Here is a 17,495-nt window from a genome sequence, read left to right on the forward strand (position 1 = left end):
CATCTCTTTGAGATGATTAGTTTCCATTGGAGACTTTACTGATTTTGCATCCTTTAATCCAAATTTTTCTGTTATGTCTTGAATCATGTGATTTTGATTCAGTAGGAAACTTCCGTCTTCTTCTCTTTGTACTTGTATTCCTAGATATTGTTTTACATTTCCCAAGTCTTTGATTTCAAAATGTTGCTTCAGGATTTTCAGAATATTTTCGTTATCCCTTTCTTGTTCAAAACAAATCAAAATGTCGTATGCATATATGAGTATGTAAATCCATCTATTAATCAGCCTTTTTGTGTATAAGCATGGATCAGCTTTGCTTCTTTGAAATTTTTCATTTGTAAGGCTACGTTCACATTTGCGTTGTGCGCCGCTGCGTCGGCGACGCAACGCACAACGCAAATAAAAACACACCAAAACGCACGCAAAAACGCTGCGTTTTGCGACGCATGCGTCGTTTTTTGCCGAAATTTCGACGCAAAAAAAATGCAACTTGTTGCGTTTTCTTTGCCCGACGCTTGCGGCAAAAAAACCGCATGCGTCGCACAACGCAGCACAACGTATGTCCATGCGTCCCCCATGTTAAATATAGGGGCGCATGACGCATGCGTCGCCGCTGCGTTTCCCGACGCTGCGTCGGGAAACGCTAATGTGAACGTAGCCTAAGTACTTCCGTGATTTTGTCATTCCACGCTTTAGCTGCTTGCTTTAAACCATATATGCTTTTCTGTAGTTTACAAACTTTGTTTGGATTTCTTTCATCTTTGAATCCTGGAGGTTGTTCCATATAAATGTCTTCTGTTAAATCTCCATTCAGAAAAGCTGTCTTTACATCCAGATGTCTCAGTTGCATCTGTTTCATTGCTGCAACTGTAAGTAAAGTTCTTATTGTAGTGTGTTTGACAACTGGAGCAAATGTCTCATCATAGTCTTCTCCATATTTTTGAGAATACCCTTTAGCTACGAGTCTTGCTCGGTATCTTTCAGCTGTGCCATCTGTTTGGTATTTAACTTTAAAAATCCATTTACATCCTATGGTTTTTCTTCTTTCTGGTAAATCTGTTAGTGTCCATGTATTTGAATCTTGCATGGATTTAATTTCTGTTTCTGTTGCTTCTATCCATTTATTAGCTTCTTCTACAGGAAGTTTAGATATTTCTTCCCAAGAAGTAGGCTCATAGATTTTTCTTGTGCTTGTCTTGTATGAGAGACGTTTCGGTGGTTTTCCTTTGTTCTCTCTCATTTTTTGTTTCAACTGAAATCATAATGTCTTCATTCAAATCTTCAATGAATGTCACACTGTTACTCACCGTAACTCTGTGTGTTTTAACATAGTAACATAGTAACATAGTTAGTAAGGCCGAAAAAATACATTTGTCCATCCAGTTCAGCCTATATTCCATCATAATAAATCACCAGATCTACGTCCTTCTACAGAACCTAATAATTGTATGATACAATATTGTTCTGCTCCAGGAAGACATCCAGGCCTCTCTTGAACCCCTCGACTGAGTTCGCCATCACCACCTCCTCAGGCAAGCAATTCCAGATTCTCACTGCCCTAACAGTAAAGAATCCTCTTCTATGTTGGTGGAAAAACCTTCTCTCCTCCAGACGCAAAGAATGCCCCCTTGTGCTCGTCACCTTCCTTGGTATAAACAGATCCTCAGCGAGATATTTGTATTGTCCCCTTATATACTTATACATGGTTATTAGATCGCCCCTCAGTCGTCTTTTTTCTAGACTAAATAATCCTAATTTCGCTGTTTTGTGATCTAGGATTCTGTATCCTTTGCAATTTTCACTATATCCAACAAATATTCTTTCCATGGATCTGTTTTGAAGTTTGGAACGTTTTTCTGTTGGAATGAATATAAAAACTTTACATCCAAAAACTTTTAAATGACTGACACTTGGTTTCATACCTTGCCACAGTTCATATGGAGTTTTCGTCAGTTTTCTGGAAAAAAAAGTCGGTTCTGTAGATATGTAGCTGTCATTGCTGCCTCACCCCAATATTTCTCTGGTAGTTTGGAATCTGTCAGCATACATCTTATCATCTCTGTTAGAGTTCTGTTTTTTCTTTCTGCTACTCCATTTTGTTCAGGTGTGTATGGAACCGTTTTCTGGTGTTCTATTCCATTTTGTCTTAAGTAGTCTTCTATTCTGTGACCTGTAAATTCACCTCCATTATCACTTCTGATGACAATTGGCTTCCTTTGAAATTTGTTACTTGATCTTGTTACAGAGTCTACAAGTTTATCAAAAATTTCACTTTTGTTTTTAATTAAGTATGTGACTGTGTATCTTGAGTAATCGTCTATAAAAGTCAACATGTATCTATTGCCTCCTGATGTAGTCACTTTTATGGGTCCACATACGTCAGTATGCACCAAATCAAGTGGTCTTTCGCTTTTCATCTCACTTTCTTTTGGAATAGATATCCTTGTGGCTTTGGATTTTATACAACAATCACATCTTATGGTAATTGAGCAATCTGATATCTTTAAATCTTTTGTCAATTCTTTTTTCTGTAGTTCCCTTATACTGTCAGGGTGTCTATGTCCTAGACGTCTATGCCACATGTGAATACAGTTTTTGTGATCATGTGTACATACCTTCATCTGTTCCTTTGGTGTGTCAAAATGATATAATTGTTCATCTGCCTTGACTTTGGTTATCACCTTGTTTCCTGCAATAATTGCACACTCATTGTCTTTGAATTTCACTGTAAGTCCTTTTGCTGTTAAACATTTCACAGATAATAATCCGCCTTCCAATTTTGGAACATACAACACATCTTGTACAAGTATCTTTGAATCTTGCCCGAACTTGTTTGAACAATTTAGCATACCTTGTCCGATACCTTCTGCGGTTATTTTGCTTCCATCTGCGAGATAAATGGCTTCTTTCTTATCTAAATCAAGATCAGTAAAGAAATTCTTGTCACTTGTCATATGACTCGTTGCTCCTGAATCAATAAACCAACCAAGTGATGATTTCTTGTCTGTTACTTTAAATGTGCCATTCCAATTATTCTCACATGAATCGGAAATTGTGTTTTTTACTTTCTGTGTATGCTTATTATGTTGTAATTTTTGTTGTTCTGCTTTCCATATGGTACAGTCTTTCTTTAAATGACCTTTTTTCTTACATCTGAAGCATTCTCTTGTCTCTTTATTATAGGGTTTTTGGAAATCTGTAGCTTTAAGAGCGTTTTCACTGTCCTTTTCAGTAGAATAATCATTTCTTTGTTCTTTTCTTCTCTGATATTCATCTATTAGTCTTGTTTTAACAAAATCTAATGTAATGTCAGTTTCTGGTCTCGTCTCAAGGGCATTTATCAAGGCTGTATACGAATCTGGTAAACTGCACAACAATATAGCTGCTACATGACTTTCTTTAATATCTTCACCAATAGATCTTAGCTGTGATATCACTTCCATCATTGAGAATATGTGCTTCTGCATATCGTCATTTGCACTCAATCTCATACTGTACAGCTTTCTTAATAAAAACAACTTGTGATTCAAGCTAGGTCTTTCATATAGTTTTCTTAATGCTTCCCACATTCCCTTAGCTGTTTCTTCATTTCTTATATGTATTAATTGAGCATCATCCACTAATAAGCTAATGGTGGCTCTCGCTTGTATATTCTTCTTATCCCATGTCTGATTATCTTGATCTGGTCTTGCTGTAACAATTACTTCCCATAGATCATCCTTAGATAACAACATCTCTACTTTGAATTTCCATAACTGATAATTTTCACTAATCAGTTTAGCTACTGTAAATTTCAGTTCTGTGTTACTCATCATCTTTATATAGTCTTACTTGTTTAGAGAGTTGTACTGAAGATATTATCCTGTATGTCCTGTGAATTATCTGCAATTATATCCAGCTCCTGGGATCATGAATTCCTCTGTCACTCTGTATCTGGATTTAGTTCCTTCGGTTTACAGAGCTTATGTGTGTGCTCCGTTATCTGGGGTATAAACCAGGATCCTTCTGCCTGAGCTTGTAGTGCAGACCTGTAGTGTCTGGGGTGCCTGGGCCCATAACCTGTTGCAGAGTGCGTCTTCTTGCAGTCACCGCTGTACTTAAGAGAGCTTCAATCAGCAAGATATCTTGAGTAAACAGTATTTACTTCATACTGGATAAACATGAGATACAATTCAGTGTCACACAGTCCGTGCACTGAACACAACACATTCATGAAGAAAAGCAAAACAGAAAGTAAGAAAACAACCAACAACTGAGAGCTTCCCTCCCCACATTACAGCAAGTATATAACTTTACACACTATCGCCATCTGCTGTCTGGTTAGTATAAAGTCCTCCTTTCACCTATAATAAGTCCTAATCTGTTGCATAGTTGCATATGCCAACATGTCCAGCTTCACCGAGTCTGTAAAAAAGAGTTTTCTTTATTCACAAACTTTAAACATGGAGGATACAGACTTCAGCACAACCATATGGGTAAGAATCTCAACGCGTTTCTGGAGACTAGGCTCCCTTAATCATAACATTCTAAAAGACCCATGTATCCCACGTTATACGGCTTTTTTTAGGTTTGACTTTGCTATTTTACATGTTTGGCACATACCATTTACATCCATTTAGTTGCAGGAATTTATTTTTAGAATGAGACTATTTCACTTTTGTGATTATTAAAATCACAAGTTTATATTGCACAATATATTGACTACCTTTGTGCTTTTTTCTATGGGTTTTCCATATTGCAGCACCAACAACATATGCCACGTTTTCTCTCTTGCGGCTTCAATTATTCTTGGACTCTCTGTTCTTGATGAGCACTCACACTTAGCTGCACATTACTGGTTTTAGTTTATCAGTCTTATCCAACTAATTGTACTCACACATTTAATGATGGGTTAAAGGTTTTTTTTACTTTCATTATCAGTTTCTTTTACTCTTCCCTCAAGTGGCTTACTTGTGGCTGCGCTTCGGAGCAGGGGATGTTTGATTCTTATCTCTTCTTTCTTTTGATGTTCAGCAACTATGTGCAATGTGTTATGTGCACTAATTAATCTTGTTTGGATAGAGTCTCAGCACTAATCCCTGCTTGCAATGATCGGACAACAATATGCAGTTTTACATACCGTAATCTTCAGTGTTCTTTTCTGCTTTTTGCTCCTTAAGCATATCTTCGCACTTCAGAATAGTTCTCTCTCCTTCTTTGTCAATAAATAATTTCTGTATTGATCAAGCTTAATAAGCTTAGTATATATCAAAATATACAAGTACTTATTATTTCAGTGCCACAAGCACACTTGTTGCGTCTCTTGCCTGCGATTATATTTACTCATGAATATTTTGCTCTTGCCTCTTGTACTAAATTTTTTTTTTCTTTTGTAATTTTGCTAGTTTACTTCTGCTGCTGTAATAAAGTTATTAGTTTATCTACAACTGTAGGCATAATTGTCCAATTTATAATAATAATTTTTATTCATGTATATTTTAATTTTTATAGATTTCATTGTGTAAATCTTTTTAAATTTGTATAATCATTTGTATATTTTTGGTTTGTTGTCATTTTTTGTTTTATATATGTATGTTGTTCAAATAGATCACTGTGTTAAGCAACATTTAATACATGTTCATCTCACGCCCACTTTTTAAATCAGTTACGTCAATCACTTATCCCACCGGTGTGCTTTCCGGTGTAGGGTTATTTAAGTGGGATACATGGGTCTTTTAGAATGTCATGATTAAGGGAGCCTAGTCTCCAGAAACGCATTGAGATTCTTACCCATATGGTTGTGCTGAAGTCTGTATCCTCCATGTTTAAAGTTTGTGAATAAAGAAAACTCTTTTTTACGGACTCGGTGAAGCTGGACATTCCTTTCTTTTTTGGACCTTGTACGCCTGGACACAGCGGGTCCGTGCTCCCGAGGTTTGGTTCTTGCATCACGGGTGAGCTGATTTATGTTCCTTCTTTCAAAGGTCAGTCATGCCTGAGTTTATTCACTTAAACTCGGTCTTTCAGGATAGGATGAAGGTGATTGGAGATAGACTGGACAGTGTGTTCACTCAGGTGAACACACTTTTCCAGGATGTCCACTGACGCCTTGACCACCTGGAAACCGACCTTCAGAGACCGGCGAGACATTTTTTTTCAGCAATAGAGCAGGGCATGTCAGAAAACCTTACGCCTGAACTCAAGTTGAATGTCATGCAGGCCTGCCAGGCTGCTTACAGCCAGGCATTACAGCAGCAGTCCCGAAGCTATCAGACGCAGGCCAGATTTTACCAGCATCAACAAGCACAGCATCACTGGCATGTTCCCCCAGTTCACAGCTACACCATGCTTCAGAGTGCAGCACCCCTGCAGCAAGCAGCATCCATCTCGCTTCAGAGTGCAGCACCCCTGCAGCAAGCAGCATCCATCTCGCTTCAGAGTGCAGCACCCCTGTAGCAAGCAGAATCCACCACGATGCACATTCCAGCACCACGCCCTGCTACAGAGGCCAAAACAAAGAAACTCGGAAAGACTCTAACTATTGACTTGGCGCCGCACCGTAAGACAAGGAGCAAGAAAACTAGGCCAAAAATGCTCCTACTACCTCCACACTCACCTCCCAATGTGTCTCTGTTGTCTAATATGTCACTATCTGCCTTGGTTGTCCGCCTTCCAATTTGTCTATCCCTTCCCACAGTTCAACTCCTAATGTGTCGTCTACTCCCAATGTGTCCAGTCCCATCCAGGAGCCAATCCTTCAATTAATTGCCCCTTCCCCTGTAACACCTTCATCATCAAATGTAACTCACTCATCCCAGCTCAACACCCCCAAGGTCCACAATATATCACCGTCATACAGACCCCAAACATAAAACCCATTTTTTGTTTTTTGTTAAATAAATAAAATGTTTATTTTTCTTTCACAATCCCTCTTTTCTTTGTCTCTTTATGCAAAAACACATACATGTGTGTAATGTATTGTTGAGTCAAGTTGTAATGGTTGTTTAACTGCAGGTGTTTTAATAGTAGTAAAGTCAGCTAAGGCTACTTTCACACATCAGTTTTTTTTTCATTCCGGCTCTTTTTAGAAAAACCGGAACCGACAAAAAAAGCAAAAACAGATCCGTTTTTTCCCCATTGACTTGTATTAGTGCCGGAGTGCGTTGCATTGCCCACCGTTCCTTCTATTTTTTTCCGGATCCGGCGAAAATTTCCATTCCGGTGTCTGGAGAAAATGTCTACAGTAATGTTTTTTGTCTGCAGCGAAAAAGCTGGAACGGCCGGATCCGGCGCTTCCGACTTTTTGCTACAATGCAAGTGGAGCGCCCCGAGACACAGTGCCACGAGTTCTCGGTACCGGGCCTCTCTGGTTCGGTTCTGAGGCTGTCATGGTGGCTAGACCCGGTCCGCGACCCTGCTAAGAGGCGTCAAATAAAGGTGGTGCAGTCTGTCAGGGGTTCGTGACGCCACCTGTGGTGTTCAGTCAGGGTGACCGACGCTGCTGTGGGGTCCGCTGGGGTGATGGAATGGCAGCTGGATGGTATACCTTCCCACAGGTGAAGTATGTCCCCAGGGCTTCCCAGTAAGGTAGATGATAATGGTGAAGGGTGCAGTCAATAACGAGGACACAGGGTTGCAGTCTCTTTTCATCTTTACTGAAGACTTCAGGATCCTCAATCCAGAGCACGCTTAACAGGGCTATCTGAGACCGGCCGGTCCGATGGGCACATCCAGAGTTTCCTTCGCAGATGGAAATCGTTGCCTACCACTAGCGCTTGTGTGTTGTAGTCCTACCCTGCTGAGCATTCGGAATAGTCCTCACAACTGCTGTTCTCGTTTGTTCGTTCTCTACAGCTCTCTCTCTCTTTGGTTCCAGATGTTTCTAGTTCAACGTCCCCCTGGTATGCTATGGCTAGGACGCACCCGTATGACGGGAAGGCCTGGAGGTCTTCCGGGACCCTAGAGATGCCTCTCTCCCACTGTTGCCCCCTATGTCTTCATAGGTGTTTAGGTGAGACAGCCAACCTATAATTAACTGTCCTGCGGAGTTCAAAGTAAGGCCTAGAGTCAGTTACTCCCGCGGTGTTCCGGCCATCGGCTACGCGCCTCAGTAGGATGTTGCCTCGGTCTCATGGCACGACTCCTACTGGTACTCCTTTGTGCTTGATCTCGTTTACACTGTTCCACAATAGCCTTCCCTTCGTGTCTCTCTCTTGGATACCGCCGCAGGGTTTGCAGGCGTGGTTCCGTTACGTTCTGTTCTGTTTGCTAGGCACCTGCCAGGTTCCCACGCCTGACAGGGACTCCCCTGTGTCTTCTCCCTGCAACACCCCCTGCCACGGGATGTTGCCTGAATCCAAGCCAGTCAGCTTCTCACTAACTTCCTCCCCAACCCCTAGTTTTACCAGTGTGAGGAGTGGCCCAATAAATAAAGCCTTTTGCTCCCCCTAGTGGCTGGAGTGTGAAGTGTAAAGTGTTCTGGTGATACCTGGTCAGGAGAACTCCTTTAGTGTCATCAGACGTACCATCACTCCCCTTAGTGGCAGAGCATCATACTGCAACGACCAGGTCTCTGAGGCGCTGCACAAGTCTAAGGGCGCCGGAATGTATCGGATCCGGAAAAAGCTGGATCCGGTGACCTGATCCACTTTTTAATCTGAGCATGCTCAGAACCAATTGGCTGGCCCCCAGGACACATATATAAACAATGCCAGTGAGGCCCTCACTCATACCAGCCATCAAAAGAGCCTGCCTGACAGCAAAAGAGCCTGCCTGCCTGCTTGACATCAAGAGAGTCTACCTGCCTGCATGACAGCAAGAGAGCCTGCCTGCCTGACAGCAAGAGAGCCTGCCTGCCTGGCAGCCACAGAGCCTCAGCCATGTCTTCTTCTGGGAGCCCTCCCCCGCATCGGCAGCGCAATTAAGTAAATAAATGTTTTGCTTTTATTGAATTTTTTTTGCCCTGTCTATCAGTCCCATATCTATCTGTTATGATTAGGTAATTCAGTACCACAATGGACATAGAAGTCAGAGCACATACAGTGATCTGACAATAACCCAAAAACATAGAACGAGCTCTGAGACGTGGGAACTCTGCTGACCGCAATCCCTAATCCTCTCCAACCACACTAGAGGCAGCCGTGGATTGCGCCTAACGCTCCCTATGCAACTCGGCACAGCCTCAGAAACTAGCTAGCCTGAAGATAGAAAATAAGCCTACCTTGCCTCAGAAAAATACCCCAAAGGAAAAGGCAGCCCCCACATATAATGACTGTGAGTTAAGATGAAAAGACAAACGTAGAGATGAAATAGATTTAGCAAAGTGAGGCCCGACTTTCTGAACAGAGCGAGGATAGGAAAGGTAACTTTGCGGTCAACACAAAACCCTACAAACAAACACGCAAAGGGGGCAAAAAGACCCTCCGTACCGACTAACGGCACGGAGGTGCACCCTCTGCGTCCCAGAGCTTCCAGCAAGCAAGAAAAACCAAATATGCAAGCTGGACAGAAAAAACAGCAAACAAAAATAACATAAGCGAAACTTAGCTATGCAGAGCAGCAGGCCACAGGAACGATCCAGGAGGAAGCAAGTCTAATACTAGAACATTGACTGGATCAAAGCACTAGGTGGAGTTAAATAGAGCAGCACCTAACGACTTCACCACATCACCTGAGGAAGGAAACTCAGAAGCCGCAGTACCACTCTCCTCCACCAACGGAAGCTCATAGAGAGAATCATCCGAAGTACCACTTGTGACCACAGGAGGGAGCTCTGCCACAGAATTCACAACAGTACCCCCCCCTTGAGGAGGGGTCACCGAACCCTCACCAGAGCCCCCAGGACGACCAGGATGAGCCATATGAAAGGCACGAACAAGATCGGGAGCATGGACATCAGAGGCAAAGACCCAGGAATTATCTTCCTGAGCATAACCCTTCCACTGAACCAGATACTGGAGTTTCCGTCTTGAAACACGAGAATCCAAAATCTTCTCCACAATATACTCCAACTCCCCCTCCACCAAAACCGGGGCAGGAGGATCAACAGATGGAACCATAGGTGCCACGTATCTCCGCAACAATGACCTATGGAATACGTTATGGATGGAAAAAGAATCTGGAAGGGTCAAACGAAAAGACACAGGATTAAGAACCACCGAAATCCTATACGGACCAATGAAACGAGGTTTAAACTTAGGAGAGGAAACCTTCATAGGAATATGACGAGAAGACAACCAAACCAAATCCCCAACACAAAGTCGGGGACCCACACAGCGTCTGCGATTAGCGAAACGTTGAGCCTTCTCCTGGGACAAGGTCAAATTGTCCACTACATGAGTCCAAATCTGCTGCAACCTGTCCACCACAGTATCCACACCAGGACAGTCCGAAGACTCAACCTGCCCTGAAGAGAAACGAGGATGGAACCCAGAGTTGCAGAAAAACGGCGAAACCAAGGTAGCCGAGCTGGCCCGATTATTAAGGGCGAACTCAGCCAAAGGCAAAAAGGACACCCAGTCATCCTGATCAGCAGAAACAAAGCATCTCAGATATGTTTCCAAGGTTTGATTGGTTTGTTCGGTCTGGCCATTAGTCTGAGGATGGAAAGCCGAGGAAAAAGACAAGTCAATGCCCATCCTTGCACAAAAGGCTCGCCAAAACCTCGAAACAAACTGGGAACCTCTGTCAGAAACGATATTCTCTGGAATGCCATGCAAACGAACCACATGCTGGAAGAACAATGGCACCAAATCAGAGGAGGAAGGTAATTTAGACAAGGGTACCAAATGGACCATCTTAGAGAAGCGATCACAAACCACCCAAATGACTGACATTTTTTGAGAGACGGGAAGATCTGAAATAAAATCCATAGATATATGTGTCCAAGGCCTCTTCGGGACCGGCAAGGGCAAAAGCAACCCACTGGCACGAGAACAGCAGGGCTTAGCCCGAGCACAAATCCCACAGGACTGCACAAAAGAACGCACATCCCGCGACAGAGATGGCCACCAAAAGGATCTAGCCACTAACTCTCTGGTACCAAAGATTCCAGGATGACCAGCCAACACCGAACAATGAACCTCAGAGATAACTTTATTCGTCCACCTATCAGGGACAAACAGTTTCTCCGCTGGGCAACGATCAGGTTTATTAGCCTGAAATTTTTGCAGCACCCGCCGCAAATCAGGGGAGATGGCAGACACAATTACTCCCTCTTTGAGAATACCCGCCGGCTCAGATAAACCCGGAGAGTCGGGCACAAAACTCCTAGACAGGGCATCCGCCTTCACATTTTTAGAGCCCGGAAGGTACGAAACCACAAAGTCAAAACGGGCAAAAAACAGCGACCAACGAGCCTGTCTAGGATTCAACCGCTTGGCAGACTCGAGATAAGTCAAGTTCTTATGATCAGTCAAGACCACCACGTGATGTTTAGCTCCTTCAAGCCAATGACGCCACTCCTCGAATGCCCACTTCATGGCCAGCAACTCTCGATTGCCAACATCATAATTTCGCTCAGCAGGCGAAAACTTCCTGGAAAAGAAGGCGCATGGTTTCATCACCGAGCAATCAGAACTTCTCTGCGACAAAACAGCCCCCGCTCCAATCTCAGAAGCATCAACCTCGACCTGGAACGGAAGCGAAACATCTGGTTGACACAACACAGGGGCAGAAGAAAAACGACGCTTCAACTCTTGAAAAGCTTCCACAGCAGCAGAAGACCAATTGACCACATCAGCACCCTTCTTGGTCAAATCGGTCAATGGTTTAGCAATACTAGAAAAATTGCAGATGAAGCAACGATAAAAATTAGCAAAGCCCAGGAACTTTTGCAGACTTTTCAGAGATGTCGGCTGAGTCCAATCATGGATGGCTTGGACCTTAACAGGGTCCATCTCAATAGTAGAAGGGGAAAAAATGAACCCCAAAAATGAAACCTTCTGAACACCAAAGAGACACTTTGATCCCTTCACAAAGAATTAGCACGCAGGACCTGAAACACCGTTCTGACCTGCTTCACATGAGACTCCCAATCATTCGAGAAGATCAAAATATCATCCAAGTATACAATCAGGAATTTATCCAGGTACTCTCGGAAGATGTCATGCATAAAGGACTGAAACACTGATGGAGCATTGGCAAGTCCGAATGGCATTACTAGGTACTCAAAATGGCCCTCGGGCGTATTAAATGCAGTTTTCCATTCATCGCCTCGCTTAATACGCACAAGATTATACGCACCACGAAGATCTATCTTGGTGAACCAACTAGCCCCCTTAATCCGAGCAAACAAATCAGATAACAGCGGCAAGGGGTACTGAAATTTAACCGTGATCTTATTTAGAAGGCGGTAATCTATACAAGGTCTCAGCGAACCATCCTTCTTGGCCACAAAAAAGAACCCCGCTCCTAATGGTGACGATGACGGGCGAATATGCCCCTTCTCCAAGGACTCCTTCACGTAACTCCGCATAGCGGCGTGCTCAGGCACAGATAAATTAAACAGTCGACCTTTTGGGAATTTACCACCAGGAATCAAATCGATAGCACAATCACAATCCCTATGCAGAGGTAGGGTATCGGACTTGGGCTCATCAAATACATCCCGGTAATCAGACAAGAACTCTGGGACCTCAGAAGGGGTGGATGACGAAATAGACAGAAATGGGACATCACCATGTACCCCCTGACAACCCCAGCTGGACACAGACATGGATTTCCAATCTAATACTGGATTATGGACTTGTAGCCATGGCAACCCCAACACGACCACATTATGCAGATTATGCAACACCAGAAAGCGAATAACCTCCTGATGTGCAGGAGCCATGCACATGGTCAGCTGGGTCCAGTACTGAGGCTTATTCTTGGCCAAAGGCGTAGCATCAATTCCTCTCAATGGAATAGGACACTGCAAGGGCTCCAAGAAAAACCCACAACGCCTAGCATACTCCAAGTCCATCAAATTCAGGGCAGCGCCTGAATCCACAAATGCCATGACAGAATAAGATGACAAAGAGCAGATCAAGGTAACGGACAAAAGAAATTTTGACTGTACCGTACCAATGGTGGCAGACCTAGCGAACCGCTTAGTGCGCTTAGGACAATCAGAGATAGCATGAGTGGAATCACCACAGTAGAAACACAGCCCATTCTGACGTCTGTGTTCTTGCCGTTCAACTCTGGTCAAAGTTCTATCGCACTGCATAGGCTCAGGTTTATGCTCAGATAATACCGCCAAATGGTGCACAGATTTACGCTCACGCAAGCGTCGACCGATCTGAATGGCCAAAGACATAGACTCATTCAGACCAGCAGGCATAGGAAATCCCACCATGACATCCTTAAGGGCTTCAGAGAGACCCTTTCTGAAAATAGCTGCGAGCGCACCTTCATTCCATTGAGTGAGCACGGACCACTTTCTAAATTTCTGACAATATACCTCTATCTCATCCTGACCCTGACACAGTGTCAGTAAATTTTTCTCTGCCTGATCCACTGAATTAGGTTCATCGTACAGCAATCCGAGCGCCAGGAAAAACGCATCAATATTACATAATGCAGGATCTCCTGGTGCAAGAGAAAATGCCCAGTCCTGAGGGTCGCCACGTAAAAAAGAAATAACGATCCTGACTTGTTGAACTGGGTCACCAGAGGAGCGAGGTTTCAAAGCCAGAAATAGTTTACAATTATTTTTGAAACTCAGAAATTTAGTTCTATCTCCAAAAAACAAATCAGGAATAGGAATTCTTGGTTCTAACATAGAATTCTGAACCACAAAGTCTTGAATATTTTGTACTCTTGCCGTGAGCTGATCCACACATGAAGACAGACCATTAATGTCCATCGCTACACCTGTGTCCTGAACCACCCAAATGTCTAGGGGAAAAAAAAGGCAAAACACAGTGCAGAGAAAAAAAAATGGTCTCAGAACTTCTTTTTTCCCTCTATTGAGAATCATTAGTACTTGGCCTCCAGTACTGTTATGATCAGGCAATTCAGTACCACAATGGACATAGAAGTTAGAGCACATACAGTGACCTGACAATAAGGGTATGTGTCCACTTTCAGGATGGCCGGCGGTATCGCCGGAGCGGCTTAGCCGCTCTGCGCTAAGCCCCGCCTACTTTCTGGGACGCGATGATGCCGGATGTGTTCACAGCACATATCCGGCATCATCGCTCCCCACCATAGGGCCCTGTGCTATATCTTGCGGCCACGCATAGTGGAGACAGGATTTCATTAAATCCCCTCCACTATGCTGTAACATCTGGACGCTGCGTGTTTGACGCTGCGTTCCTATGCAGCGTCAAACACGCAGCGTTTACTGCACGTGGACACATACCCTAACCCAAAAATATAGAACGAGCTCTGAGACGTGGGAACTCTGCTGACCGCAATCCCTAATCCTCTCCAACCACACTAGAGGCAGCCGTGGATTGCGCCTAACGCTCCCTATGCAACTCGGCACAGCCTGAGAAACTAGCTAGCCTGAAGATAGAAAATAAGCCTACATTGCCTCAGAAAAATACCCCAAAGGAAAAGGCAGCCCCCCACATATAATGACTGTGAGTTAAGATGAAAAGACAAACGTAGAGATGAAATAGATTTAGCAAAGTGAGGCCCGACTTTCTGAACAGAGCGAGGATAGGAAAGGTGACTTTGCGGTCAACACAAAACCCTACAAACAACCACGCAAAGGGGGCAAAAGACCCTCCGTACCCACTAACGGCACGGAGGTACACCCTCTGCGTCCCAGAGCTTCCAGCAAGCAAGAAAAACCAAATAAACAAGCTGGACAGAAAAAACAGCAAACAAAAATAACACAGGAGCAACTTAGCTATGCAGAACAGCAGGCCACAGGAACGATCCAGGAGGAAGCAAGTTCAATACTAGAACATTGACTGGAGGCCAGGATCAAAGCACTAGGTGGAGTTAAATAGAGCAGCACCTAACGACTTCACCACATCACCTGAGGAAGGAAACTCAGAAGCCGCAGTACCACTTTCCTCCACCAACGGAAGCTCATAGGGAGAATCAGCCGAAGTACCACTTGTGACCACAGGAGGGAGCTCTGCCACAGAATTCACAACACTTATGGTAGGCCTTGTTACATTGGTCCCAGCTCTCTGCAGTTCATTCACTAGGTCCCCCCGCGTGGTTCTGGGATTTTTGCTCACCGTTCTTGTGATCATTCTGACCCCACGGGGTGGGATTTTGCGTGGAGCCCCAGATCGAGGGAGATTATCAGTGGTCTTGTATGTCTTCCATTTTCTAATTATTGCTCCCACTGTTGATTTCTTCACTCCAAGCTGGTTGGCTATTGCAGATTCAGTCTTCCCAGCCTGGTGCAGGGCTACAATTTTGTTTCTGGTGTCCTTTGACAGCTCTTTGGTCTTCACCATAGTGGAGTTTGGAGTCAGACTGTTTGAGGGTGTGCACAGGTGTCTTTTTATACTGATAACAAGTTTAAACAGGTGCCATTACTACAGGTAATGAGTGGAGGAAAGAGGAGACTCTTAAAGAAGAAGTTACAGGTCTGTGAGAGCCAGAAATCTTGATTGTTTGTTTCTGACCAAATACTTATTTTCCACCATAATATGCAAAAAAATGATAAAAAAACAGACAATGTGATTTTCTGGATTTTTTTTTCTCAGTTTGTCTCCCATAGTTGAGGTCTACCTATGATGTAAATTACAGACGCCTCTCATCTTTTTAAGTGGTGGAACTTGCACTATTGCTGACTGACTAAATACTTTTTTGCCCCACTGTATATCTGTCTTTTTGATCGCGTGTTATTCCACTTTTTGTTCGGTGGTATGATAATAAAGCGTTGTTTTTTGCCTCGTTTTTTTTTTCTTACGGTGTTTACTGAAGGGGTTAACTAGTGGGACAGTTTTGTAGGTTGGGTCATTACGGACGCGGCGATACTAAATATGTGTACTTTTATTGTTTTTTTTTATTTAGATAAAGAAATGTATTTATGGGAATAATATTTATTTATTTTTTCATTATTTAGGAATTTTTTATTTATTTTTTTTACACGTGGAATTTTTTTTTTTTTAACTTTTTTACTTTGTCCCAGGGGGGACATCACAGATCGGTGATCTGACAGTTTGCACAGCACTCTGTCAGATCACCGATCTAACTTACAGCAGTGCAGGCTTACCAAGTGCCTGCTCTGAGCAGGCACTTGGTAAGCCACCTCCTTCCCTGCAGGACCCGGATGCCGCGGCCATCTTGGATCCGGGCCTGCAACAGGGAGGGAGGTAAGAGACCCTCGGAGCAACGCGATCACATCGCGTTGCTGCGGGGGTCTCAGGGAAGCTCACAGGGAGCCCCCTCCCTGCGCGATGCTTCCCTGTACCGCCGGCACACCGCGATCATGTTTGATCGCGGTGTGCCGGGGGTTAATGTGCCGGGGGCGGTCCGTGACCGCTCCTGGCACATAGCGCCGGATGTCAGCTGCGATAGGCAGCTGACACCCGGCCGCGCTCCCCCCGTGAGCGCTGCCGATCGCGCTGGACATCCTATTCCGTCCATGGGAATTAAGGCCCACCCCACATGAACGGAATAGTACGTCCAATGACAGAAAGGGGTTAAAGTTGAAAAATGCATCAAAAACGCTGCGTGTGAACATAGCATAAGTGGTCGAGGAACATTTTGGTCTGGGGTTAATTATTTTGCCTTATATACAAGTCATTACCCAGGAAAATATGTGCCTTAACATATTTCACAGCAAAATCCATTTTGATTTCGATTTTGCATGTTTTTTAGTGCTTGAAAACACAAAAGCGCACAGAGAGGTCAAAAAATACTCTGTTGTCACAGTAAATAAGCAAGTGCTAGTCAAAAAATGAAAAAATACAGGGTATTTATTTAATACGTTTTTTTGCAAAAAAAGTATGTTAAGCTGCTCCACCAATCGCCAAGGTATACCCATAATAGAGCAGTCCTGTCTAATGTATATAAACCTTATCTGATGTATTTAAAAACCTGATCATCTGTATAGTACCTGTATGAACAGGGCTCAGAGAGAAAATATCCACGTTGAACATGTGAGATGGAACAGCTACAATGCAAATGACCCACAGAGGAGTGGTGAACTCCCCAGTCTTGTAGAAACAAGAGAACAATTATAAAACCAAAAACACATGGGCCACCTGCATAGCGAACAAGTCTGTAGGAACCTGTTCACACCACCAAAGAACTTGAAAACACAAAAGCGCTTTTGTGTTTTCAAGTTCTTTGGTGGTGTGAACAGGTTCCTACAGACTTGTTCGCTATGCAGGTGGCCCATGTGTTTTTGGTTTTATGTTTTTTGGTGCACCTGTGAAACTCTGATAACATTGCCTACAGCTGTGACCTAGGAGTCAGAAATGCTTCCAGGGACACTTTCCATGATGTTCCCATGTCATTTGAGCAGTGTTTTCATAATTTTCAGATGTTTTTAGACTGTAAAAGGACCCCCGGGGGGATCTCGGTAAAAATACTCGGGTTTCCTATAGACTTAC

Source organism: Ranitomeya imitator, chromosome 2 (assembly GCF_032444005.1).
Source record: "Ranitomeya imitator isolate aRanImi1 chromosome 2, aRanImi1.pri, whole genome shotgun sequence".
Taxonomy (NCBI): Eukaryota; Metazoa; Chordata; class Amphibia; order Anura; family Dendrobatidae; genus Ranitomeya; species Ranitomeya imitator.